The sequence below is a fragment of the Leptonychotes weddellii genome, chromosome 9, assembly GCF_054177405.1.
Source record: "Leptonychotes weddellii isolate Sample4059 chromosome 9, ASM5417740v2, whole genome shotgun sequence".
NCBI lineage: Eukaryota > Metazoa > Chordata > Mammalia > Carnivora > Phocidae > Leptonychotes > Leptonychotes weddellii.
Genome location: NC_138377.1, coordinates 114,187,133 through 114,213,113, shown reverse-complemented (window position 1 = coordinate 114,213,113; position 25,981 = coordinate 114,187,133). Strand labels below are relative to the sequence as shown.

Sequence of the window (25,981 nt, the reverse complement as noted above, 5' to 3'; positions counted from 1 at the left end):
GGACACAAGAAAGTAGTATTTCTGGCTGGCAACGTTCTTTCTGGGTCCTTATTTTCACCCAACTCTTGAATGGATGCCAGACATTTTTGTTTGCATATACATACCCTGCTTGCCCCATACTAACATGAGAAATCAACTGTCTTGTTCAAACTGGAAGAAGTGGTTGAAAAAAATACAAGTGCTTAAGTGTCTTCTTCAGGATCAGGAAACCATCTATCATTTGGACTTTGAGTCGGAGCATTGTAAAGAACAAACTTGTTCTCTATGGTGATGCTGCTAAACTAGGAATAAAGAGTGCTGTTGAGAGAGATGTTTTAGCAGTATCTGGATGAGAGATTAACTCTACTAGAGGCAGAGGAAATCGCCAATTTCCCCTTGTCCACCCCACTCAACTCAAACCACCCAAAACTGTCAGTGGATGTGAAATGAGAGGAAGCAGCTAATTTGATGACCAGGAACAACACAGACACTTAAGGATGCTAAGATAAGGGTAAGGTAACCGATGTTTCTAACTGTGGGCAGATCAGTTGCAGAAGTCAAAAAGAGCCAACCATGCCAAGTGACTCAAAAGGATGGGTCTTTAATGTTCCACACCGCAGGTTTCCAAAACAAAGAGCAGTCTGTCTTATCTGGAGGAGGCATCCATGTCCGCACAAAAGTGGGAATTCGGCTTCCTTACCAGGGTTTGTGCCAGACAAACATGTCACATGCTGGCCAAGACTTCCCAGCTTTTCTTTTCTTTTCTTTTTTCTTTTTTTTTTTTTCTGAGATTTTATTTATTTGACAGAGAGAGACACGGCAAGAGAGGGAACACGAGCAAGGGAGTGGGAGAGGGAGAAGCAGGCTTCCCGCCGAGCAGGGAGCCCGATGCGGGGCTTGATCCCAGAACCCTGGGATCATGACCCGAGCCGAAGGCAGACGCTTAACGACTGATCCGCCCTGGCGCCCCGCAGCTTTTCAGTAGGTGAAGGGGCATCCACTTCTGAACTCAGTGAAGGGACCATCACCTGTTCGCTGGTGGCATGTCCAGGGCTGCAGTGTGAATGGCTGCGAACGGCAGGCATTCTGGGACGGGCCGGGAGTAGGAGCCTCTTACACGTGCTCACTTTCCCTTTCATGTGTAAAGGACCTCAACGGGATGACTGCACTGGGTTCGGTGCCAGTGATAACAGAAGTCATGCCGGGAAGGTTGTTCATTTTGCACCTCAGCCACTGGGCGACTGACATACTATAGAACATTAAGTACTTTTCACATCAAGGTCTTGGCATGTCACTTATTTTGGAGGTTGGGGAGGGGACCGGTCCCACTGAACGTCAGCTACACACAGCAGATGTGCTAGGGAAGAATGATCCCACCTCCTCGCCAGATTTTGACACGTCGCCGGATGCCGGTGTTTGGAAGGAATGGGTGGCTCTTCCCGTAGGACTGAACATAAGATTGCATATTGTTTGCCCTCAGGAAATGGCTCGCCTCCACTATGTAGATAAAGAGTTGGGTTCTGATCCCAAGGACTGCTCTGGTGCTCGCTGCCCATGTGCAAAAGAATGAAACGATCTCCTGTCCATAAAGGATGACTTCTCTTGTTTCAGTGATCTGCAGAAAACCCCCAGCACGCTTCCTTCCATGGCTGCAATTGTGATTTTGCTTTCATCCCATGCAGCACAGAAAGCAAATGACATGTGTTCAGGTTTTATGCTAACAAGGTCCTTCGCCTCGTCTTGCTGATATTTAAATGCACTGAGACCACGCACTTCTACTGTGCTGTCCTCATCTGCCTAAGCCCAAATCCGTGCCTGTAGGTGAAGAACGACTGGATACTATTACCCCGATAGCTGATGATAATATTTCTACATCCATTGTTAAGCTTCTTAAGTTTCTTCTTCACTTTGGGAGTACTTAGCATATCTTTTGCTAAAAACCATACTCAGTGTGCCTTAGGTAAAGTAAGATTTGATACGACGTTCATGGGAGATTATCTCAGACTAAGCTGCTGAGCGAACATCTCAGCCTCACTCAGCCGGGCTCTCCATAAATGCACCTTTATAAACCTCTCAGGGGTAAACTGGGTCACTTGATGTTGTTTCAGAACATCTGGAAAATAGTCATTGCGGTGGGGAGGGCTGTAAAAGCTCTTTGTGCTCAGGCTCAGGGGAGAGAATGAAAACATGGATGTGACACATACCAAATGATTCTAAAACATCCACTTGTTTGTAAGTACCCCAACTGCTCATTATCTGCTTTCACTTCAAATGGGAGGGGTTTGGCAAGGACGCAGAGTTCAGATACGTGTGATTCTTCCCGCACGAGCTTAAACATCCCTTCTCTGGCATTTTCAGGCCATCGCCAAGCTAACTGCGCCTGAACGGAATATCCATTTTCCACATCTCCCCAGCGGGAGCTCTGGAGGACCAAAGGCAAACAGAGGACTGAGCCCCTGGAAACAAGAGCCCACAAGTGACCAGCAGATATCCACGTGCCGAGACACGGCACTGTTTCTATTCGAATCTATTTCCAGATGAACTGCACACACGACCGTGTATTACAAACAGCCAGCAAATGGCCATTCCTTCTTTGGCCGCTGTACTTTTGTAGAAGTAGAGATTCAGACATTTCAGGGAAGAAGAGTCCTTCCTTCAAGCATCTTGAATTCCAAGCGGGGGAATTTCTCAAGTGACTGAGGAATGTGTCTTACGGTTCTCACTTGCCTTAAAATGTTAATTAAGAAACCAATGAGAGCTTTTCCTTAAGGGGTGCACTGGGAGTTGAGTTAGCTGGCCCTTGATGCTGGCCATATTGCACTCTCCTCCTGGACTTGCATGGGTGCTAGGCTGTTCCTTCAAATTAAGACAATATGCTTGTAGTGATGAACCAGATTTGCCATCTATCTTCCTTTTGTGATCTGGCTCTCATCGAGCTGAAATGAAGCCATTTCTTCTGCCTGTGGCTGATTAAACACAGAGTCAATCCGCATCTCGGAGGAGGCTCTAATGATTCTCCACAGAGCCCGTATCAGCCCAGCCCGCACCTGCAGGCTCCTCTGTTTCCATCATAAACTGAAGCATCTGTTTCAGAGAGGTGCTATGTTTCTTTCATCCAGGGTATCACCCTGGTCAGACCCAAGGCAGTTTATTTGGTCCGCGAGGTTGCCTCCCGTGTCACAGGAAACAGATGGTCCCCAGGGAAGTCTTGTTCCTATCAAGAGTGAAAAGGATGCCACTTTGGGCACAAACCTGTGCTTTTGCTAGAAGTCTCCATGGCTCACATCCTATGGTCTTCTTTTAATAAAAACAGGTCAGGAAACACGAAGGGGAATCTTTGAAATAAGGCAATCCTTTATTCGGTAATTCATTTATTCTTTTTTTTCATTCATTCAATGAATCCTTATCGAGTACTCACTTAAGTACTTAATTACCACTGTGAGGAGTATCCCAAATAAGAAGGAGCTCAGGGATTATGTAAGAGGGGGCCTGATGTTTTCTAGGGTTCAGGGAAGATTTCCCTGGGGAAGTGATATTTGAGCCAAAACCTAAAAGATAAGAAAGAGTAGTGAGTTAATAAAAAGATGAAAGACAATTTGCAACCAAGGACAGAGCATATACAAAGGTCCTAGAGTGGAAGCGTAATGGGCTTGGCCCATCTGAGCCCAGTGAGAAGGAGAATGTCCAGAGATAAGGCTGGTTACAGGCAGGGATTAAATCAGGCAGGGCCTTTAGGCTGAGTTAAGGAGTTGAGAGTTTTATCCCAAAAGCTTGATTGGAACTGGTGGTGGGTAAGCAGGAAACTAAAATGATATCACTTCTTACCTTGCCAGGCACTGTACAGATTTGTCATTTATGATCTCCAAAGTTTCCAGCAGTCCTTTAAGGTGGCTATTTTTACCCTCACCTTATAGCTAAAGAAACTGAGGCTCAGAGAGGGTAAGTGACTTGCCACGATCACACAGCTGGCCATGTGGGGCCAGGTCCTGGCCAAGCCAACGTCACACCCAGGTTCTTTCCCCTGCATCGTGCTGCCTTCCCACACACAGACTGAACACTCACCTGCTAAACGTTTGTGACATTTACATAACATTACTTTCTCCGATTGACTTCGGGAGAATTTCCTATTTATTGATTGATAATATTTCAATAATAAATAATAACTCCATTTAAATCATAATGGAGACTCACCTCAGTCTCTTAGAAAGGAATCCTGGTGCCAAGGTCTTCAATTAGTACCGTAGAGTAACTAAAAGCCAAAGATCTGGAATTAGATTGAACTGGGTTTAAATCCCAGCTTGTCTGGTTACTGCCAGTGTGATCTACAACAGGTGGATACAAATGCTGAGGCTCAGTTTCATCCTCTCTCGATGGATACATTAGCACCACGTTCACTTGGTTGTTGTGAGCGTTAAATAAGATAGTTACGCAAACCAAGTTTCTGGGATGCTCCATCCACAATGGCCACAATCACGATCACCTCTACCATCGTCACGTTCTACATCATCATTTCTGTTGTCACTGTCATTATCAACGTCATGGTTAGTTAACTAATTTACCACGTTAGGGGGCCATCGAACACCCCACCTCTTTCTTCCAGCGTGTGCCTTTTGGCCCGTTGCAAGGGCATCGCTCATTCCCCCGCTCACACGATTGAAAGGGGGGCGCCCTAATCCCTAGCAGGTAGCCGAAGACCACGTCTGCCTAGTAAGTCACACAGTAATTAAGTTCAATAACTTCGGAAAATGACACAAAGGAATTCCAAAAAGACCGAACAACTTCGCAAAAGGAGATACTTGATGGAGACGGGGAAGATATGGGGCATTTAAATAAATAGCTATAACGGACAGAAGGACTTTGTTTTGCCTTGAAAACTGCTTATTTGTCTTGAGAGATCTTTTAAATTACGCAAGGCATCAAATGGATCATTTTTCACCATGAACAAAGAGTTTACGTATGAATATTACATAAACGGCACAGAGATGCTTCCATATGTGAGGCAAGTTCGCTAGCAAAGGATCTCAAATATCTAAATCCGGAAAGATATCTGCGCAAAGCCGTCTGCTCCCTTGATGGTTACTAACACCCCTCTTGATAAGGTAGTCAGGTTTACACAGCAGAGTCACAAAAATTACTTTTTAAATGCAACAGTGCCAGAAAAGCCACTTGTCCAGTGCCTGGCACATACGTAGCCTTTTATAGATGTTAGCGATTGCAATATAGATGTTAGCTATTGTTCAATACAACAAAAATACTTAGGACTGAACAGCCTTCCCGCCCCTTTACCTTTACTGAGGTAAAACTGACATATAACATTGTGTAAGTTTAAGGTGTGCAACATGATGATTTGATACACATGCATGTGGCAAAATGATTACACAATAGGGTTCGTTAACACCTCCCCATCACATCACATAATTACCTTGCTTAGGGGGAGGGGAACATTTAATATCTACTCTTAGTAACTCTCAAGTGCACAATACAGTGTTGTTAACTGTAGTCACCATGTTGTACATTAGATCCCCAGAAATTGTTCATATTATAACTGGAAGTTTGTATCTTTGACCAACATCACCCCATTTCTCCCAGCCCCCAGCCCCTGGTAAACACCATTCTAACTCTCTGACTCTATGAGTTCAGCTTTTTTAGCTTCCACGTGTAAATGAGATCATATGATGTTTGTTTTTCACATCTGACTTATTTCACTTAAAACAATGCCCTCAATGTCCATCCATGTTGGATATCCCCATGGTAGGATTTCCTTCTTTCTGGTGGCTAAGTAATATTTATACTACTGTATTATTTCCATTCTTGCACATTAGATTCCCAGAAATATATATATATATCACACCTTCTTTATTCCTTCATCCATAGACAGACACTAAGGTTGTTTCCCTGTGTTGGCTGTTGTGAATAATACTGTATTGAACACAGGAATGCAGACAGCTCATTGAGATCCTGATTCCATTCCCTTTGGAAATATACCCAGAGGTGGGATCATCAGATCATAGGGTAGTCTATTTTTTTTTTTTTAGAGGAGCATCCAAACTGTTTTCTGTAGTGTTTCTGCCAACTGACATTTCCACGAACAGAGCACGAGGGTTCCCTCTTCTCCATCCTCCTCCCCAACATTTGTCACCTCATCTTTTTTATAACAGCCCCTCTAACAGGTGTGAGGTGATGCCATTATGATTTTGATTTCCATTTCCTTAACGATTAGTGACATTTAGCACATTTCAATGTACCTGTCGGCCATTTGTGCGTCTTTTTTGGAAAAAATGTCAATTTGGGTCTTTTGCCGGTTTTTTAAATCAGACTGTTTGGTTTTCTGTTATTGAGCTTTATGAGTTTCTTAAAATTTTTGGATATTAATTCCTCATCAGATATATGGTTTGCAAATATTTTCTCCCCTTCCATAGGTTGCCTTTTCACTTTGTTATTTCTTTTGCTGTGCAGAAGACCTTTAGTTTGAAATAGTCCCACTTGTTTATTGTTGCTTTTGCTGTTGGTGCCTTTGATGTCCTATTCAAAAAATCATTGCCAAGACCAATGTCCAGGAGATTTTTCCCTATGGTTTCTTCTAGGAGTTGTGCAGTTTTGAGTCTTATGTTTAAATCTTTAGTCCATTCTGAGTTAATTTTTTATGAGTGGTGTTAGATAAGGATCCAATGTTATTCTTTTGTATATAATTATCCAGTTTTCCCAACATGACTTATTGAAGAGACAACCACTTCTCCATTGAGTATTCTTGGTTCCCTTGTCATACAGTAGTTAACTGTATTTGTGTGGGTTTATTTCTGGGCTCTCCATTTATTTCCATTGGTCTATCTGTCTATTTTTATGCCACCACCATACTGTTGTGATTACAATAGCTTTGTAACACCATTTGAAATCAGGACATATGATGCCTCCAGTTTGGTTCTTCTTTCTCAACATTGCTTTGTCTATTTGGTGTGTTTTGTGGTTCCATATGAATTTTAGGATTGTTTTTTCTATTTCTGTGAAAAATACCTTTGGAATTTTGATAGGGATTGCACTGAATCTATAGATAGCTTTGTGAGTGTGGACATTTTAATAATATTAACTCTTCCAACCCATAAGCATGGGATATCTTTCCATTTATTTGTCCTCTTCAATTTTTTTCATCAAAGTCTTATAATTTTCCAGATAGAGACCTTTCACCTCCTTGGTTACGTTTATTTCTAAGTATTTTATTGTTTTTGGTTTTGGTGTCATTGTAAATGTAATTGTTTTCTTCATTTATTTTTCAGATATGTTGTTGTTAGTGTATAGAAACACAACTGATTTCTGTATATTGATTTTGTATCCTGAAACTTTACTGAATTCTTTTATTAGTTCTAAGAGGTTTTTGGTGGAGTCTGTAGGGTTTTCTACATATAAGATCATATCACTTGCAAGCAGACACAATTCTACTTTTTTCTTTCCAATTTGGATGCCTTTCTTTCTTTCTTTCTCTTTTCTCTTTCTGATTTGGGTGGTTTTTTTTGTTTTGCTTTTGTTTTTTGTTTTGTATTTGTTTTTTGTTTTTCTTTTTTTGTTTTGTTTTGGTTTTTTGCCTAATTGCCCTGGCTAGGACTTCTAGAACTATGTAAACAAGAGTGGTGAGAGAGAGTACCCTTGTCTTGTTCTTGACCTTAGAGGAAGCGCTTTCAACATTTCACTGAAAAGACTTTTATTTATGTTTGTTTGGTTCAACTGAAGCATAGTTGACATACAATGTTATATTCATTCCAGGTGTACAACATAGTGATTTGACACTTCCTTACATTATGCAATGTCCACCACAATGAGTTGAGTTACAAAATCATCTAGTCAACCCCTATGTTTCACAAATGACAGAACTGTAGTCCAAAGAGGTCGTGGAACTTTCACAACATTTTATAGCTACTAAGACCAGAGCTTACCTGTGAGCACATTAAGAAGTTCAGGCAATCTAAACTGAAATAACCAGAAAGTTCCAGCATGCTTACCTCTCTGGAAAAATACACCAATTTCATGGGACTGCTTTTTTTCATCACACGAATCCAACTTTCATTCCTTTCTTGCCATCTTTCCGCACTAGTTTATATATTCCATGAAGGCAAGAACAGTGCATGTATCACTTTCCTCCATATTCCCAGTATCAGCACAGCTGCCTGGCATGTTGTAATATGTGCTCACTAAACTATTTGTTGAATTGGATGGAAACGAATTAGGAAGGGACAAGCCAAATTGTTACATTGTCCATCCCAGAAGTCTACCCAAGACCTAGTGAAATGTTAAGTCTCTCACTAGCACTCTGAGAGGTAAGAACATTTTGTTAGATAAATATAGGTAACCCAAAGATCCAAGGTAGCATGTGCCCAATCAGTCCTGTTTGTTGTTGTTGACCCATTCGTAGTACAACTTCCTGTCCATCTGAGAGATAACTCAGTCTGTAATGAGTGAGACCAGGTAGAAGTTAGGTAAATTGGTCCAGGAATTCAAACACTGATCCTGAAGCTTCAGGAAAAACTAGTACACACCGCAAGCACCCTGGGGACCACTTCTGGAAAAGCCAGAGATGCATTCCCATAACCATTTGGACACCTCATTGCCAACCATTGCTCATGGTGGTTGTGAATGTAGTTCAGTGCTCCAAGGTGAGGTGCAGGTGGTGATGGAGAAGTCCTGTGGCTCTGTAGGAAGGCTTCTATCAACCATCATCAACCTGACTCATGCATTCAGACATGCCCTTTCCCCCATCACCCTTGTATAGTGAGGCTCCTCCCATTCAATGTAAAGTTCCAGCTCTCATACTCAAGAAAAAGTTGGAGTAGAAGACATGGAAAGAATCACAAATAGCTCTCTCTGAGGCTCAGATTTATCATCTGTGAAGTAATGATTGTAAGACTTGTCTGATCCATCTCACCAGATGGTTGGTTGTAAGAGAGGTCACCAAAGGATCTTCAGGAATATAAAGTCTATACAATTATAAACTGGCATTTTATTTCTCAAGAGCCTTCCATCAGGTGTTATGGGGCTAACAAAGTGAACACCACCACCCAAACCTGCCCTTTGGGGTGCTTACGGTCTAACATTCACACATCTGAGCATGGTGAGTTAAAAAAAAATATGTGCACATGCACACACAAACACACACACACTTGTTCTGTTACCAAATATCTTCATAAAGTAGTCCAATATAGAACACACTGGAACACAAGTCAAATAATCTTTGATTTTGAATGCCCTCAGATCATTTCACTCAGATCGGCATATAAAATTTTACATTTTTAGAAAGGAGGCATAAAGAATATAGACACAGGGTCCTGTTATGTTAAATTCTATATAACTCAATTTAGAATCAGACATAACTAAAATGGATCAGAAAGATGGCCCAGATTACATATCTGCCTCTTACTTCCTGTAGAGGATCAGTATTCCGTAAGTCCACAAGATCACCAACAGAAGTCCTATACTGCAACATAGAGTAAAGGACTTGTGTTAACAAAAAGTTGGGATTTTTTTTTCCCCTTATCAAAAAACCGGCATATTTGAAATTTTGCCAAAAGCGCTTAAAGTGGATTATATCTGCATTTGACTTCGTGGTAAGTGCAAAGACAAAAATCTCTGAAATTTATAAACAAAAGTTTCTTTCTTCCTTCAGAGTTCAAGGCAAAAAAACAGCCTTCACTGACTCTCAGGCATAGCAGAACTTGAAAGTCACAAGGATGTCAGATATATTTATTGTTGCTGTAGCTCAAAATTTCCATCCGGCTACATTTAAACATGGAGTTTGGGAGTTCACAAAAATAGCATCAGCAACATTGCTAGTGAGATCCTATAACCTTAACACAAAGTAAATATGAAAGTAGAAAAGAAATGTAACCTTTTTAAAGTTCTCTCTATGCAAATATCATGCAGAAGTCACTGATTACTGAACACTCTGTCTCTTCGATATCTGAAGCACCCCGACAAATCATCATGGTGAGCTTGTTGTTTTGATCTTTCACAGATGTCTATAAATTCCTATTCACTTTCTGTGATGGTCTCTGTACCTATGACCACCACTTATTCATCGTAAATTTCTTAAGAGTTCAATATCGTGGTAACCACAAAATCACAAAAGAAGCTTTTTTATTAAATGTCTGGGTCTGTGTACCTGTTGAGCCCAAATCATCGCTATACCCAGGCCATCATCCAAAATGATCCATTAAAAATAAAATATACTAACGGTAGCAAAATTTACGCTGAGACTGGTGGAGCCACAAACTCCCTATCTTGGGATTCCCATTTCTTTGCATGAGTTCAGGTCCAATATGGTTGGGGGCTTGGGCTGAAAGAGACAAATTTTGGAGAACAGACAGCCATGGCGACATGAAAAGCCAGGTACATGGCGGAGGACGCCGTGTGTTTCCCAGGCCCCCCAACTCAGTCTGACACTTGAGAGACAGTGCAGGATGCGGCTGACGGGTCTATTTTGATGAAAGCCACTGTGAGACTCAGGTCCAAACTGTGTCGCCTCCAGGCTGAAGTGATGAAGTGTGACACGCGGACAGAAGGACCTCCCCCTCCCACCCCCCCACATACACACTCCACCACAGACCTCCCAGCAGCTCTGGCTCTCCATGCTGAGCTGCAATGGGGAACTGCTGAGCCCAGTGGCACCCAGATGGAGCGGTGGAGGGGACTGGGCATGCGCAGGACGTCCTGTGGGTGGTCCAGGAGAGGCTCTTAAGAGCTATTAAGGCTAATTTGGCCTTATGTGTGCCCACAGCTATGAGACCTAAAAACATCCAGGTTCCCTTTATGTATGGAATATCGAGCTGAGCATATATCACCCACCTGAAACATATGAGTAGTATTTGCTGAGTTTAAATTTAAAATCTGAGAATCACTTAAGGAATACTTGGCAGTATGTTACCTAGACTGTTCATTGATCATGTGAAGCTAAATGGGGTAACCTGTCCCAGTGGCTTCCTTCTCTAGGACAGATTGTCCACCAATGCTAACATACCTCTTCTGGATATTACCAAAAAATTCTGCAGCATATCTTTTTTTTATTTTTTTTTATTATTTATTTATTTATTTATTTATTTTTAGATTTTATTTGCAAGACAGAGAATGAGAGACAGAGAGCATGAGAGGGAGGAGGGTCAGAGGGAGAAGCAGACTCCCTGCTGAGCAGGGAACCCGATGTAGGACTCGATCCCGGGACTCCAGGATCATGACCTGAGCTGAAGGCAGTCGCTTAACCAACTGAGCCACCCAGGCGCCCAGCATATCTTTTTTTAAAAAAAGATTTTATTTATTTGAAAAAGAGTGAGAACGAGAAAGAGAAGCAGATTCGTCGCTGAGCAGGAAGTCTGAGGCAGGGCTGGATCCCAGGACCCCAAGATCATGACCTGAGCAAAACCAGACGCTTCACCAACTGAGCCACCCAGGCATCCCTCTGCAGCATACCTTAATAGAGCTTCTAAGGATTCCTGATTTACTATTAAGCAATCGCTTAAACATTAGGCGAATCCGACTCCATATCTTTCAAAATACATCAAGCATTCATAAAACCTAAATATTATGGCTCATCTTCATATAATGATCGCTGTCCATAATTATGAGTGTTAATATATAAGTCCAGAATTTGGCATTCACCTTGTCAGGTACAATGAAGGATGCAGAAGTACCCTTGATAAACTACTCTAAGAATTTAGGTGTGGAATAAATCAGTAAATCAATGATACAGAATGAAAAACACTTCTTGCCTTTTTTTTTTTTTAATATCGCAACATCAGAAGTCACTTATTAACAGGGCTACGGGAATAGCCTAACCAGAGGGGAAAAATTCTGAATTGAGCACTTCTTCCCGCTTCTGGCAGGAGCTCTGACCAAGAAGAAATTATCTAAATACCCAGGAAAGTTTTGTTTTATATACCTGCTGGTTTGGTTTTGTTTTTTTATGCAAGAGATCATTAAAATGTATACCTGTAAAATGGTATGACTCCCACTTTCCACAGCATCGCTGTCCCCCTTAGCAGTTAATAAAGAAACTATGTCTTCCTGGACTTAGATAAAACAACACCCTGATCCAAAGCAAAAAGAGAATTATTAGCAAGTTTTGCTCACTTGGTGAATTAAGGCCTTTCGTTATTCTAGAAATTTGTGTGAGATCAAAAGTATAACCTTCCCTTAAATAATGTAATTGAGGATTTTTACCCAGTTGTTAATTCAAATGTATTTTCCTGTGCAAAAAAAAAAATCTTACAATGGATCCATAATTTTAGCATTTTGAAAGCATGCCTTTGTGAAAAAAAAATTCCACAAACAAAGAAAACATTTAAATGCATCACATTCAACAATCTGCTTATGTTGGTAACATGAAACACACATAGTCTTTCAGGAGGTCCAACTTGAAGAAAATTAAAAAAAAAAAAAAAAGAATATTTTAAATGACCAGTGACAAAAAAAAGAGTTTTCTTCAGATTTTTCTTTTTCATATCTGTGATCTATTAGGGAAAAAAAAGGAAGGCACTCCTGTCAAAATAACATTTCATCTCCCCTGATTAGCTCTGTTCACAGGTGTAACAGCTGTAACCAAAGTTTTATGAAGCAGTTAAACTTCCAGCCTTAATTAAAGACTGAATTCAGGACCAGACCACATTTGTCCTAAAAATGTTTTCCTTTTTTTAAATTTTTTTTTAACTCTTCTGCTGAAATGGAGGCATTTCTCAGTCCCTTATATTGGATACTAGACTCAGACATCATGGAAACCTTTGAAAGAACTTGCAAGAAGCCAAAACGTGAAATGGGTATTGCGCACCAGGGTAGGCTCACTGTATCAAACTGGGTGAGAAAGTACTTTGCAAATGGTACATAAAGCCCTACATGCATGCAAATTATTCAAACTACCGGTGAAGCGCACTTCATCATGATGATGCTGATGGAAACCATGGTGACAATTATATTAATGATGGCTATTGAATTATTGAATATTGAATGATTTTATTGTGTGGCAGCCACTATGCTAAGCACTTCACATGAATTTGTTTGTTTGATACTCACAACAATCAGTTGATACAGATTATCTTCCCTTTACAGATGAACACGGAAAGCTCAGAGAAGTTAAATAAACTGCCTAAGGTCACACAGCTCATCAGCCCATGAACACGAAAGTAGTTCTTCATGCCCTCGTGAAAATGAAGCGTTGGCAAAGATTCATGAATTATGTCATTATATTTTATGATGCAGGCACCCCAACACATGGTCATATTACTACTGCGTAGTTATGGAAGAAAAAGCATACACACACACACACACACTCACACATTTCTTCAGACACCCAAAGATATGTCAGATATCCTTGAACTAACACACAGATGTGTTCTCTTTGTTTGACAGTGATTCAAATAAGGCATGGAATTTTGCTGTGCAAAGGGTCTTTCTGGCATCAAGAAAGCAGACACTAAATATTTGATAAATGAGCACATGTTCCCCACTGTGGCAGTATTTACCTTACTTGCGTGGCACATTACTCAGAAATCTTCGGTTTGCAAATGACAGAAAGTCAAGTCTAATGGGATCAAGCCGAAAGAGGAACTGATTAGTTGACAGAACAGAAGGGTCTAGAGAGCCCTGGGTTCGAAGCATGGTTGAGTGCAGGTACTCAGGTAAGGCACCTGTCCATCTCACTGTTGGGGCTGCTCTGCCATTGGATTCTAGATGGATCTTCTAGATATGAGAGCACTTCTGGGTTTCTCTCACCAACCAAAGTCCCAGGGAAGCCTTGAATTGGCTTAGCCTGCATCACATACCTATTCTTGAACAAATCATCACCTTCAGAGGGATTGGCCAGCAGAGAAGGAGGAGGAGGAAGAAGAGAAGAAAAGAGGAGAAAAAAATAGGACAAGGGGATACTGGTGATAAACAGAAGTGTAACACAAGAACAGCGTCTCTTAGCCCAGAGGTGTCTTGTTGGTTTTCATCTTCAATATTATATACAGATCACTCCATCTTCCTTTGCAGCTCACATTCTTTATTTGTGCCTGCCTTATTTATTATATCTAAGGGAAATGAATGCAAAGCTTTGAGGAAGCAAGGCTTATAGGGATGATGCCATTCAGGAGGGAAATTGTTTCTTTCTCTGTTTTATTATATTGGTCATAATTATGCTCCGTACCACGGTGACACTTAATTATACTATTCCAATAAATCCACATTCATCTTCCAATTCATAAATTAACAAAAGGAGACTACAGAGTGTGCCCCGTTACACATTTACATTTTTCCCTCTCAGACTCTAGAAAAAATGATGGGAGTTTCCTGTGGTTCTTTCTCACGCAGTAATATCCTCCGGCCCCATGGCACACAAAGGTCTCATTGATGAGAAGAGCAGTGCACGTCTACGCAGGGGCAGAGAGTTGGGGATCCAGGAAATTCTCAACTGGTTTAACAAGAATGAGCACCACACCTTAAAACTCCACAGTGACCAAGCCATAAAAATTGGGTCTGTAATGAGAATTGGAAAAAATTAGGGAAGTGCCTTCAGGCAGTTAGGGTCTATGGAGATTGAGAATTCAGATAAAGGCAAATGAATATCTCAGACCATTCTGCTTCATCCTGGCAGCACGTGTTTCCTAAGATTCTGCCCACCTTCAACAGAGAGAGAAAAAGACCCTCATGGAAAGCCATTCCAGCGCATACAGGCACCGTCCTCACGCTGTGACCCTGCAACCCTCAAAGCACCTCTCTTATTAAATCCTCTCCCTTCCCACAACATTTTCTTCACCCTTTCTTCTTCTTTTAGATCCAGGGGCAGAACACTGAGTAAGTCCTACTCCTCGACTCACTGTAAGTTTGTACCGGGCCCTTCACTTACTTGTTTACTACCTTTTATCTCCTTTCCCGCCACCATTTTCCTCCCCCAGCCCATAAGCAAGTATTAGGTTTGAAGATATCCTTGAATTTGTATGTGTCTTCTTAAAACACATAGTATATCTTTGTTCTGTGTGTGTATGTTTTTAGTTTATATGTCCACAGACTTTGTCTCCTGCCTTCCTTCCTTCCTCCTTCCCTCCCTTCCTCGCTCCCTCCCTCGTTCCTTCCCTCCCTCCTTCACTCCCTTCCATCCTTCCTCCCTCTCTCTCTCTTCCTTCCTTCCTTCCTTTTTCACTAGCATAGTTTGTAAGATTCATCTACACTACCTCACACCATTACATGGCATTGCATGGTAAGCCTCCTTGACATCCCATTACGTATCCCCCTCAGTGATGAATTCCTAAGGCTCCACCACCCTCACCACCACAAACAACACCGTGATGAACACCTTCACCCAGCCCCCACGGGGACCTGATCAGAGCTTCCCCGGGCTCTACATGCATGAGTGGGACAGCCGGGTCATGGGACTGAATTCGGCTCCCCTGTTCTCACTACTTTATGGAGAACCTACCGTGGTGACATTCTCGGGTTCATATCATGCAAATGGGAGAATGTGAGGCTCAAAGACGTTAAGTGATATGCCTAATTTCGTGTAGCTAGTTAAGTGCCAGAGTCAGGATTTTAAGCCAAGTTTTTCTGACTCCCAGGTTTGCAACTGTCCACTGTACCATACTGCTTTCCACCGGAATCTTTTTGATTCAGTGCCCTATGCTAGAGGCAACGGGACCTTCCCTGCATCTGACATCCATTGGCCCAGGTGGCTTCAGGCCAGCAGGCAGTGCAGAGCTCACCCTGCCCCAACGGCCCATGTTCCCTAGCCTGGGCCAGAAGCGATGTGTCATCAGAGGTGAGGGACAGCCCCATTGGCCATGGGCCAGCAAGCTTAGCCCCCCTCACACCCCTAATGCAGGCAGATTAACAGCTGCCCTCTGGCAAACAGAGCCTCTCCATGCAAACTGCAACCCCCTTCTGGGTGAATCACTAGTGTGTCCAATACCAGTCAGGCCCAATGAAACTGTGATGGCTCTATTAATGAAGATGAAAACTTGAGATATGCCAAATACAGATTAAATGGCATCTTGGTAACATGATTACCTCTGAATTACTAGCTGCATAGCGAGACGGCCAAGTGACAAATCCTAGGGAAGGCTGGGCACTTTGGAGGCAGGATTCACTGCTTACAGCCCCTAGGATGCTGTTGATTGAATCAGGGTAGTACTTTCACTAAACAGAACCCCGAGAGTGATTTCCTTTGCTGTAGTCAGACTTTCTGAGACAAGATTTAATCTCTTAAGGTTCTGAGGTCCCCGAATTTAGAGTGGTCTGCGACCAAATGAGCAGGGAGTATGTCAGGGAAAAAACAAGGAAGACACACAAGAACCTGTCTCATGCTCGTATATCGGGCTTTGTTGATAAAATGAGCAGGAATGACAGGACACGGACTATAGAGAGGAAAGTCTCAATGCCACAAGTCATGCGCTCCCACGTTCTACTTCTTTCCGCGAGCTGTCATCTGGTGAGTTCTCTGTTGGTGCTTTCAGCACATTAGCTGTGTTAGCCCACATAATTTCCTGGAGGTAGGCATCATCACTGTCATCTTCCATAGGGAAACTTATGGCTTAAAAGTGGTATTATCTGGCCACGCCGAGACTCAACCCAGGGTCCTTTCACGTCCAAGGTTTGTATGATCTTGCCATGATTTGACCTCCCAAATGTAAGGAACTACAGAGAAAGCGGAAAAGGGCTCCAAGAATGACTTCCAAAGCAAATGGCAAGCCAGCCCAAATAAAGAAGTTATAAAACATTCATCTTTAAGACACCAGATTGGGGCGGCACCTGGATACTCTTGGTGTTGTGAGTTTGAGCCCCACGTTGCGGGTAGAGATTACTTAAAAAAAAAGACACAAGATTGAAAGTTGTCCAGTTGGGGTAGTGGGGCTGTTTATGAAGATCTGTGAATAATTGGACAAATGAAATGCCTTGAGTTTTAGCTGGGATTGTGTAAAAAAGACTTGTTTGGACAGCTAGGGAACGAACTACGAAACCTCCAAGAATCCCATTTAGCCCCAAATGTCTCTAAATAATACAGTTTAATTATAAGAGGCCAAGGACGTGATTTGGTGGCATGACATATGGTCTAAATTGTGCACTGTAAGAAGTTATCTAAATACATGTTGAGAAAGCCCTACTCTTTCTCCTCTCTCTTGAAGTGAGTTTATTTCCATGCATATGAGCTAGAAAAACCAACTTTGGCTCTAAGACTTCTGATATACTATACCTTTTCAATCAGATGCAGAATTGTGGTAGGACTGCTTATGTTCACGCTCTCACTAGAGACTTTAATTTTTCGTTAAGTTCTTAAAATCCTTTTCTGGAAAAACAAATGTGATCACATTCCCCATTCTCCTGGTTAACAGTGTCATTATCACGCACAGATCCTCAAACAATCAGCTAAATTCCATTGTCATTCTGAATTTCTTCTCTTTCTTTTGTGGTGCATTCACAAAACTTATTCAGTCTTCTGCCTTCTCAATGGAAAAAAATTTTATAGAAACTACCATAAACGATACATAATTGTGAATGGCTTTAAAAAGCCATATGGAAGGATGAATAATCTTCCCTTTTGTTTTCATCTTTCCTAAATATTCTTCCGCTTTGTGTTTTGCGATACCTTTTGCACCCAGCTTTGGTCAAAATTGTTGTTGGCCATTTGCCAGTGTGAAATGTCCTACAAAATGAATTGCTTCTTTTGTAAATAAGAAAAAAACTTTGAGAAATATTGCCTTGAAATACTGTGTTATAGTTATAGCTAGCCCGTAGCATTTTCTGTAGGGGCAAAGGAAGGTGGTGAGTTTATTGTCTATTCAGCATGTATAAATCATGATCCAGGTAATAGTTTGTGCTCGCCTTCGTATCTTCTAGTGGCTATGGTTTGGGGCATCACAAATATTTTTTCAGGAATCACCTATTTGCTGTGTCGGGATGGCCTTTCATTTTGGATTAAACTTTCGAAGGACACCAGTACCAGATGAAAATTGGGACAAACACCAATTTCTTGGCTGAGGCTTAACGAGGACACCATGATTTTCAAATGAACGAGCTTGCCCACTTTCACTGGCTTCCTTTTCTTACTTTTTGCTTTAAGAAGTTAATTTATTCCTCTTACAATTTAAATGCCAAGCTCTTCTGATATTATTCTTGCAAGGTAACTTCTGACTTAGCCGCTCTTCTCTTTTTCCCAGATCACCCTATGCTTTTCAGAAAAAAATTTAAAAAATCTCTAAATGGCACATCGTGGACAAATATCAGAGTTGTGAGCCATTCTTAAACCAAAGTGGTTGTCAAAGTTAACCCAATAATGCATTGCGGGCGATTCATGTATAGGGCACATTATCATATAAATAATAATGTTTTGTAATTTTCACAAACTTAGATATGATAACAGAAGCACACTTAAGTGAAGTTTTTATTTTTTTTGAAGTTTTTAAAGCTCACATTCAAAAGAGATATAGTTCTCTATTTTTGCCCAGTGAAATGCATATATATATTCACACTATGAATCACGATGTAGGATTATTAAAATAACTTTCCTTTCAATACTTTTCTTTCCAAATACAATTATTCTTGAATCATATATCTTAATATGATATTCAAAATTATGAGAATAGAATAAAAAAAAACTTTATTGAAATGATAGGCCCTATAAGGCAGGATTGGAGTGATGGTCAATTAAAACTATATCTTTACACTTTCATTCATGATGTGGGTTCTTTTTCTTCACCTCTGAAAATTAGCTGAAATAAGATATATTATGCCAAGATATCTGGGCAGGAAATTGCCACTAGGTGTGAACAAGAGACATCCAATCTCTCCATTCTAATGAAAATGCAATCAGTCGTACCTATACTGAGAAGAAAAGACAAAATATGCCAAAGACTCAAATATTTAGAAAAGCGCCATTAAAAATCAGTTCATGTACAACCTAAACTGAGAAGAACCAAATTACTCAAAGAATAGATGTAAAAAACATCAAGTTTTGTTGATTTTAAGTGTCTCTCCCACAGACTTTCTTATATGAAAAAAATTAAGAAAAAAATCAGCTTAAATGTCTATCTAATACAAATATATATATATATATATATATAAATATATATATATGACATCTGGGCTCTCCTTAGATACACAGCGTATCTAAGAGCTACTCAGAATGCATAGGAAATACATTATAAAATAATGCAAATACATCATGGCACAGTTAGCCGAGCCGTAGCCAAATGCCTGTTAAGTAAGAGACATGAAGATTCTTCATCTTTCTATATCATATCTCAAATATCTGAAAGCCAACTTTCACCTTGGGAAAGACTTCATTTTCAAGACCAAGTTCCAATATTCCAATGTCTTAGGGTTAAACAGAGAATCTGGACAGCATAGTTTTAGAGGAAATGTTAATGGAGACCAACATTCACTGATGTCACTACAGATAATATACTACTATCTTGAAAAATATTAACCAACTCACAGGCTTCACTACCTTTTATGTGTGTGTGTGTGTGTGTGTGTGGTATGTGTGTGTTTTAATAGAAGTGTTCTCCTTAAATAAACTTGGCCAAAAAAACCTCCTTTTTTAGCTGCTGGTGTATTTTTGTTTTCATATGTGGCACTGAACGAATTTCTGTAATTGTGAACTACTACATTTGATTAAAATCTGTCAGATTTATCTTTTTAGCAGGAGAAAAGAAATATGTGTTTTTCTAGAAAGGAAATCAATGTGTCTTTATGATAGATGCAGAGAAGAAAGCTGGATACTGTCACTTTAAGTGATGAAGCAGAAAGACAGGGTAGCTCTCTCGCTATCATCATTGGCTACTCTCATAATTGTGAGGCAAAGCCCCATTTAAATTTTATAATCCTTGTTTGTAGGATAGACTTACAGTCACTGTCTTAATAGTTATCTCTCCAAATGGTTAAGTTACAAAGCCTTGTGCCTGAGGTGTCCATAGTTTGCTTTGCTTAAATTTGCTTGACCAATAGCTTTTAGCCAGAGCCCTGCTCTGTTGCTCTTCACCCTGTAAGAAAGAGTACTTCCTTCCCCATAAGAAGGCACCAGGTCTTCAAGGGCAGGTAACTGTAGCAGAGAATCTCCTTTCTCAAGGCAAACAGAAGAAAGAAACCTCAAAATCATCCCCCAGGCAATGCCTGAGACAAATGAAGCAGAAAGCATCCTCGAAGGGACAATTGGGAGACTGTTTCATGACAAAAATATTTCCAGAGATTTCCTCCTTTCTCTTGGGACCCACCAAACTCCCCAGGATCCCAAGGGTCTATAGATACAGCTCTGCTAGATAGAAAAGAAAGCTTCAGCCCCAGCATTGTGAGATTATAAAATGTTCCATTCCGAGATGGTACAACCAACAGACACCCTGTTAAAACAGCCTGAGAAAAATCAGGGTGAGCTGAGATGTCTTTGCAGCAGGAATATCAGTGTCTCTGTGGTTCCAACCAGCAAAATCATTTTAATGAGGTGATAAAGCCATGCCAGGATCTGTGAACTCACATGCTGGTTAAAATTGCTATCTCTCTTGCTTCATGAATGGCATCTGTCAGTAAAGTATTTGAAGTGTTTATTTGGGGCCAATTTCAATAATAACATGCTATGAAAAAACCCCTCTCTTAATTTTTTTAAAAATGATATGTTTTTTTGTTCTGTAATTAATGGATGTTTCTAGAAGGCATTCCATTGATGTGAGTGTGCATGTGTGCTCTTTGTTTACATATTAACCCAGACCTGATTCAACTATTAAATGACAGTGTATGTAGACCACCTATCCCAGGGTTTAGAACATGGTAGATATCCCTCACAGGTTCATTATTTATCATTCCTCTCTTCAACTTGCATATCCTAAAAATTAAATAAGTAAGCACATATAACTGATGCATTTGCCTAAAGCTAAATGACTCTCTCTCTTTTCCCCAAGTGTCCACCTTCCCTCCCTACCTCACTTCTACAATCTCCAAGCTACTCAAGTATCAGAGTTTAAGAACTACACATTAAGAATTCACTGGCCACCATCATATCCATTATAAGTAATTGGAAGCCTTCCCACAATTTATGTAAAATGGAATAGTTAAGATAGATTCTGATATTATGGTAATAGACACTATCTGGTAATGGTGTCATATGCTTTGGATACACTAATGGATTTGGTTTGCCAATATTCTGTTTATAAGTCTTTACAGAAATTGGTCTTCAAATTATGTACTCTTTTTTTAAGATTTTATTTCTTTATTTGAGAGAGAGAATTCACTTGTAAAACCATCTAGGTCTGGTGCCCTTTTCAGTGGTAGATTTTTTACTTTCCAATCTCTTCTCTAATAATTGGTCTATTTATGTTTCTTAAAATAGTTATTTTAAGAGTTTTATTTTACTAAGGAATTTTCCACTGCCTCTAGGTTTTCAAATTTATTTCTACAGAGTTATATATATAACATCTGCCAGTCACTTCTCTCATCTCCATATTTGTCATTATATACCTTGATAGTGCTGTATTTATCTTGCTTTCTCTCTCTTTATGAGGCTTGTCAGGGTGTATCTAGTTCAATAAACTTTCAAAGAAACTAATTTTGATTTTATTTATCCCATTTTGTGTTTGTTTTCTATTTCCTTAGTTTTGGGTTTCATCTTTATTAATTTCCTCCCTCTACATTTCTATTGTATTTGGTTACTTTTGAATTTGAGTTTTCTAAAAGGTTTTCTCAATCCTTATTTTGTTTTAAAGATTGATTTATCTGTTTGAGAGAGAGAGTGTGGGGGGAGGGGTGGAGGGAGAGGGAGAGAGATTCTTAAAAAGACTCCATGCTGAGTGTGCTGCCCAACATGGGGCTTGATCTCAGAACCCTGTGATCACGACCAGAGATGAAACCAAGAGTCAGAAACTTAACCAACTCTGCCACCCAGACACCCCTCAATCCTTCTTTTTTTAAACAATGAAGATAATTGCAGGATACGAGTTTTTGCCTGAGTACAAAGTTTGCTTAAATGTCTGATGTATTATATACTCATACTATATTGTAACTGCACTCTTGTAGGGGAGCATCATACCTCCATAGTTGCCACATTTATATTATATTCTTGTGTGTGTGTGTGTGTGTGTGTATATATATCTCACAAAGATTAGGATATCTTCCTCTTTAAATAATTCTTTGTATCCCCAGAGTACCTAGCACAGCTTTTTGCCCATGGTAGAATTAAAATGTGCAGAATTTTTAAAAGTTATAGGAAACAAAAAACTTGCTAGAGTATTTAATTCAGAGAAGCCTATGCACACCTACCTATTTATCTTCCAAGAATCAGGTGATGCTGGAAAACAGAATGCCCAGTGGAGGTGATTCTGATGCACTGGGTGTTGAAAAGAGAAGGTGTGGCATCAGATTTAAGCAAGATAGAGATGGGCTCCAATTCCACTTACTGCCAAGTGATTTACCTTCTCAGAACCTCAATTTATTCACATATAAACTAGGTTTAAAAAATGTTCCTTACTCAGAAGGCTGTTATGAGGATTAAATGAGATAATGCATGAATGTGCCTGGCACATAATAAGAGCTCCATAATTATGAGCTCCTAGCATTATTGCTATTAGCATTATCGTTACAATGGGGGCAGGGTGTCATCACACCCTGTGTGGTAGTAGTAAATAATTGAGGGGCAGAAGCAAGGTAAGGGGAAGAGGAGCTGGGAAAAGGACAAGAAATAGGGCACCTGGGTGGCTCAGTTGGTTAAGCGACTGCCTTCGGCTCAGGTCATGATCCTGGAGTCCCGGGATCGAGTCCCGCATCAGGCTCCCTGCTCAGCGGGGAGTCTGCTTCTCCCTCTGACCCTCTTCCCTCTCATGTGCTCTCTGTCTCTAATAAATAAATAAAATCTTAAAAAAAAAAAAAAGACAAGAAATAGAGGATCTTAGCCCAGTCTTAACTCAGTGGTCTTGGAACCACTAGTTATTTTAAGGAGCTTTTAAATCATTTCCCACTAGTGGTGACATTTCTACAGGCTGGATCTACCTTTTGTTTCCATTTTGCTAAATAATGTTACACCAAACCTCTCAAAAAAGTGCCCTTCTCACCCACTTCACCCCAAAAGGACCATGGAGATGGATGGACCATGATTAGAAAACGTCCGCTTTATGGGCCATTCTTGTGGAGAAAGGAAGCACCCCTTTTGTTTTTATTTTGTGGGTGACATGAAGTCAGGGAAGGGGCAGCTGCACCTTACCACTGTCCCACTTGGCCAGAAATCTCTTAGAGGCAACATGGGCTCCAGCCACGTGGCCGGGTTCTAACCCCACTCCTGCCATTGACCAGCTTGGTGGCCTCAGACAAGGTGCTGAACCTCTCTGTGTCAGTAAAAGTTTATTTACAAACATTTATAAAGCGCTATTTTATGGGCTTTACATATATTAACCTATTTAATTCTTAAAACAGGTATAGGAGCTAGGTGAGATAGGGTGTAGTGAGGATTAAATGGTGAATATATTGAAAGTACTCACAGACCCTGTTTGGCATAATAAGTGCTTTGGAAGTATGAGCTGCTATTATCATCACTATTGTGAGTGCTATACATTAGCTGACACCATCATCATCACAATCATCACCATCACCACCACAATATCATCACCATCATCATGACCATCATCACCATCATCACCATCACAATCATCATCATCACCATCATCACCATCATCATCATCACCATCATCACCATCATCGTCACCATCATCACCATCATTATCATCATCACCTTCATCACCATCTTCATCATCACCATCATCACCATCATCATCACCATCATCACAATCACCATCATCACCATCATCACCCCACCATCATCATCATCATCACCATCATCACCCCACCATCATCATCATCATCATCATCATCAGTTCAGTTGCAGTATAGCACTTGGTGGCATTTTCTCTCTCCTCATTCCACCCCCAAGTTCTCTCCCCATTTCTCAGGCATACAGAGTCATTTTAGTATTTCCTTCACATTCCTGTCCTCTCCTCCTCCCCATCTTACATTTACCGTCCTCATAAATGAGACCCTACTTCTTCCTATGAACCTAAAAGAATACCAACTCTCCCCAGACCAACAGAGTGCCAACTTTGGTGTGATGGGTTCCCACCTACACAGAGTCTGAAGCTCAAAGAGTTATGACCAGCCCAGTCAGAAGGCTGGGATTCAAACACCTGTCCATTGAACTCCAAAGTCCACTCTTGTCCTATTATAGCCACATAGCCTTAAAATATCCACCCCACCTTCCAAACATTTTTACCCATCTCTCTCAAACACTGAACTGGTTTGTTCACAAGGCATATCATCCAAGTTTTTAAAATAAAGAATCATACTAACTTAATGTATTTATATCTTATTTTCAGTCTTCTATATATTTGGAATTTTTTTAAAGATATGTGAACTGATTTGTAGCACATAATATGCCTTCTTGACAAACAGTAGTTTCTTAGTCAAGTACATAAACCTCTTGAGATGATTCTACCAATTAAGATGTCTTACTATACATATTTTAGAGCAATATCTTGACAGAGAGAAAAGTTAGAAACGACCCGAATGTTTAATAAATATGAATTATTTAAGGGTACTTTAGTAAATCTAGAAAATGAAATAGTTTGAAGCCATAAAAATGATAACTAGGGTTGCCTGGGTGGCTCAGTCAGTTAAGCATCTGCCTTCGGCTCAGATCATGATCCCGGAGTCCTGGGATCGAGCCCCGTGTCAGGTTCCCTGCTCAGTGCAGAGCCTACTTCTCCCTCCGCCTGCCACTCCCCCTGCTGTGCTCTCTCACTCTCTGTCAAATAAATAAATAAAATCTTTTAAAAAATAAATTTTAAATAAATAGGTCTGTGTATGTAGAACAGGATACAATTTTATGTACCTGCAAGGATATATACCAATGGGATCACAGTGGCTGATTTGTAATGAAAGGGAAAATTCAGTTTGGGAATGAATGTTCTTAGTTTTACTCTTTATATATTCTAATTTTTCTCTGTAACAAGTATACATTGCTTTTATAATATCACAAAACAAAAGAAGAAACTATATTCTGGTGGAAAACACAGTTGCACTTATTTCAATGAGCTCAAACTGTCCCCAGTTAAGCTTTTAATCTGCTGTCTCATCAGGCTGTGCATTTGTTTGATAGATGGCTAAGTTGCCTCTGGCCTGTCATACTGTTATTTGCTTTGAACTCTAAACATCTGGGTGGCAAAATCTGTAGCTGTTTAATATTGGGTTTTTTAGTGTTTGAATGTATAGAAAAAAATACATAAAAATTCTTCAGATCATCAGGATGAAATCAAGAACAACTAGTCCTATGCATTAAAGGCAAAATCAACCCCATAAGCTTGGTGCAGGAAGAGAAACAAAGATTGACCCATGTTACCCTCCTATGTGCCCTTTCAGTGGCATCCTATAGAACACAGGACACTGAGTGTCCTTAGCCATGTTGAAATAATCACAAATGCAGGTTCCTTAACCGCTTACTGCACTTTCTTCCTGGTATAACAGAGTTATACTATACAAACTCCCCTTTTGCTTCAGTATATAGCTAACCATATTCATTAACAATTTTCAAAGCCGTTTTTCGTTTTCTTTTCTTTTTTTTAAGATTTTATTTATTAATTTATTTGAGAGAGAGAGAGAGAGAGCACAAGCAGCAGGGAGGGAGAGGGACAAGCTGACTCCCCACTAAGCAGGGAGCCCGAAGCTGGGCTCAATCCCAGGACCCTGGGATCACGACCTGAGCCGAAGGCAGATGCTTAACCGACTGAGCCACCCAGGCTCCCCAAAGCTTTATTTTCCTTAACCACTCTGAATGTGCACTTTATATACTAATGATAATGAACACATGTTCAGGAAATAGTAAAGAGCTGAATTCAGATTTTTTATTGAATTTGTATTTTATATTTATATTTTCTGATTAAAATCAGAAGGATACCTGGTATTTTTTTACTCATACAGGAGAGAAAGAGAGGGGTCATGCCTGCTCAAGAAGGGAAAATGTCTCTGAAAAATGAAAATT

General features: G+C 40.4%; 1 long non-coding RNA gene across 1 annotated transcript in view; it reads right to left on the bottom strand.

Moving 5' to 3' along the window:
• Positions 1-4,234: 4,234 nt before the first annotated feature.
• Positions 4,235-25,981, bottom strand: part of LOC115940101 (uncharacterized) — a 97,711-nt gene continuing 75,964 nt past the window's right edge. The window contains exon 9 of the long non-coding RNA XR_014148781.1: positions 4,235-9,439. This is a non-coding gene — a long non-coding RNA (uncharacterized LOC115940101). The remainder of the gene's footprint in view (positions 9,440-25,981) is intronic.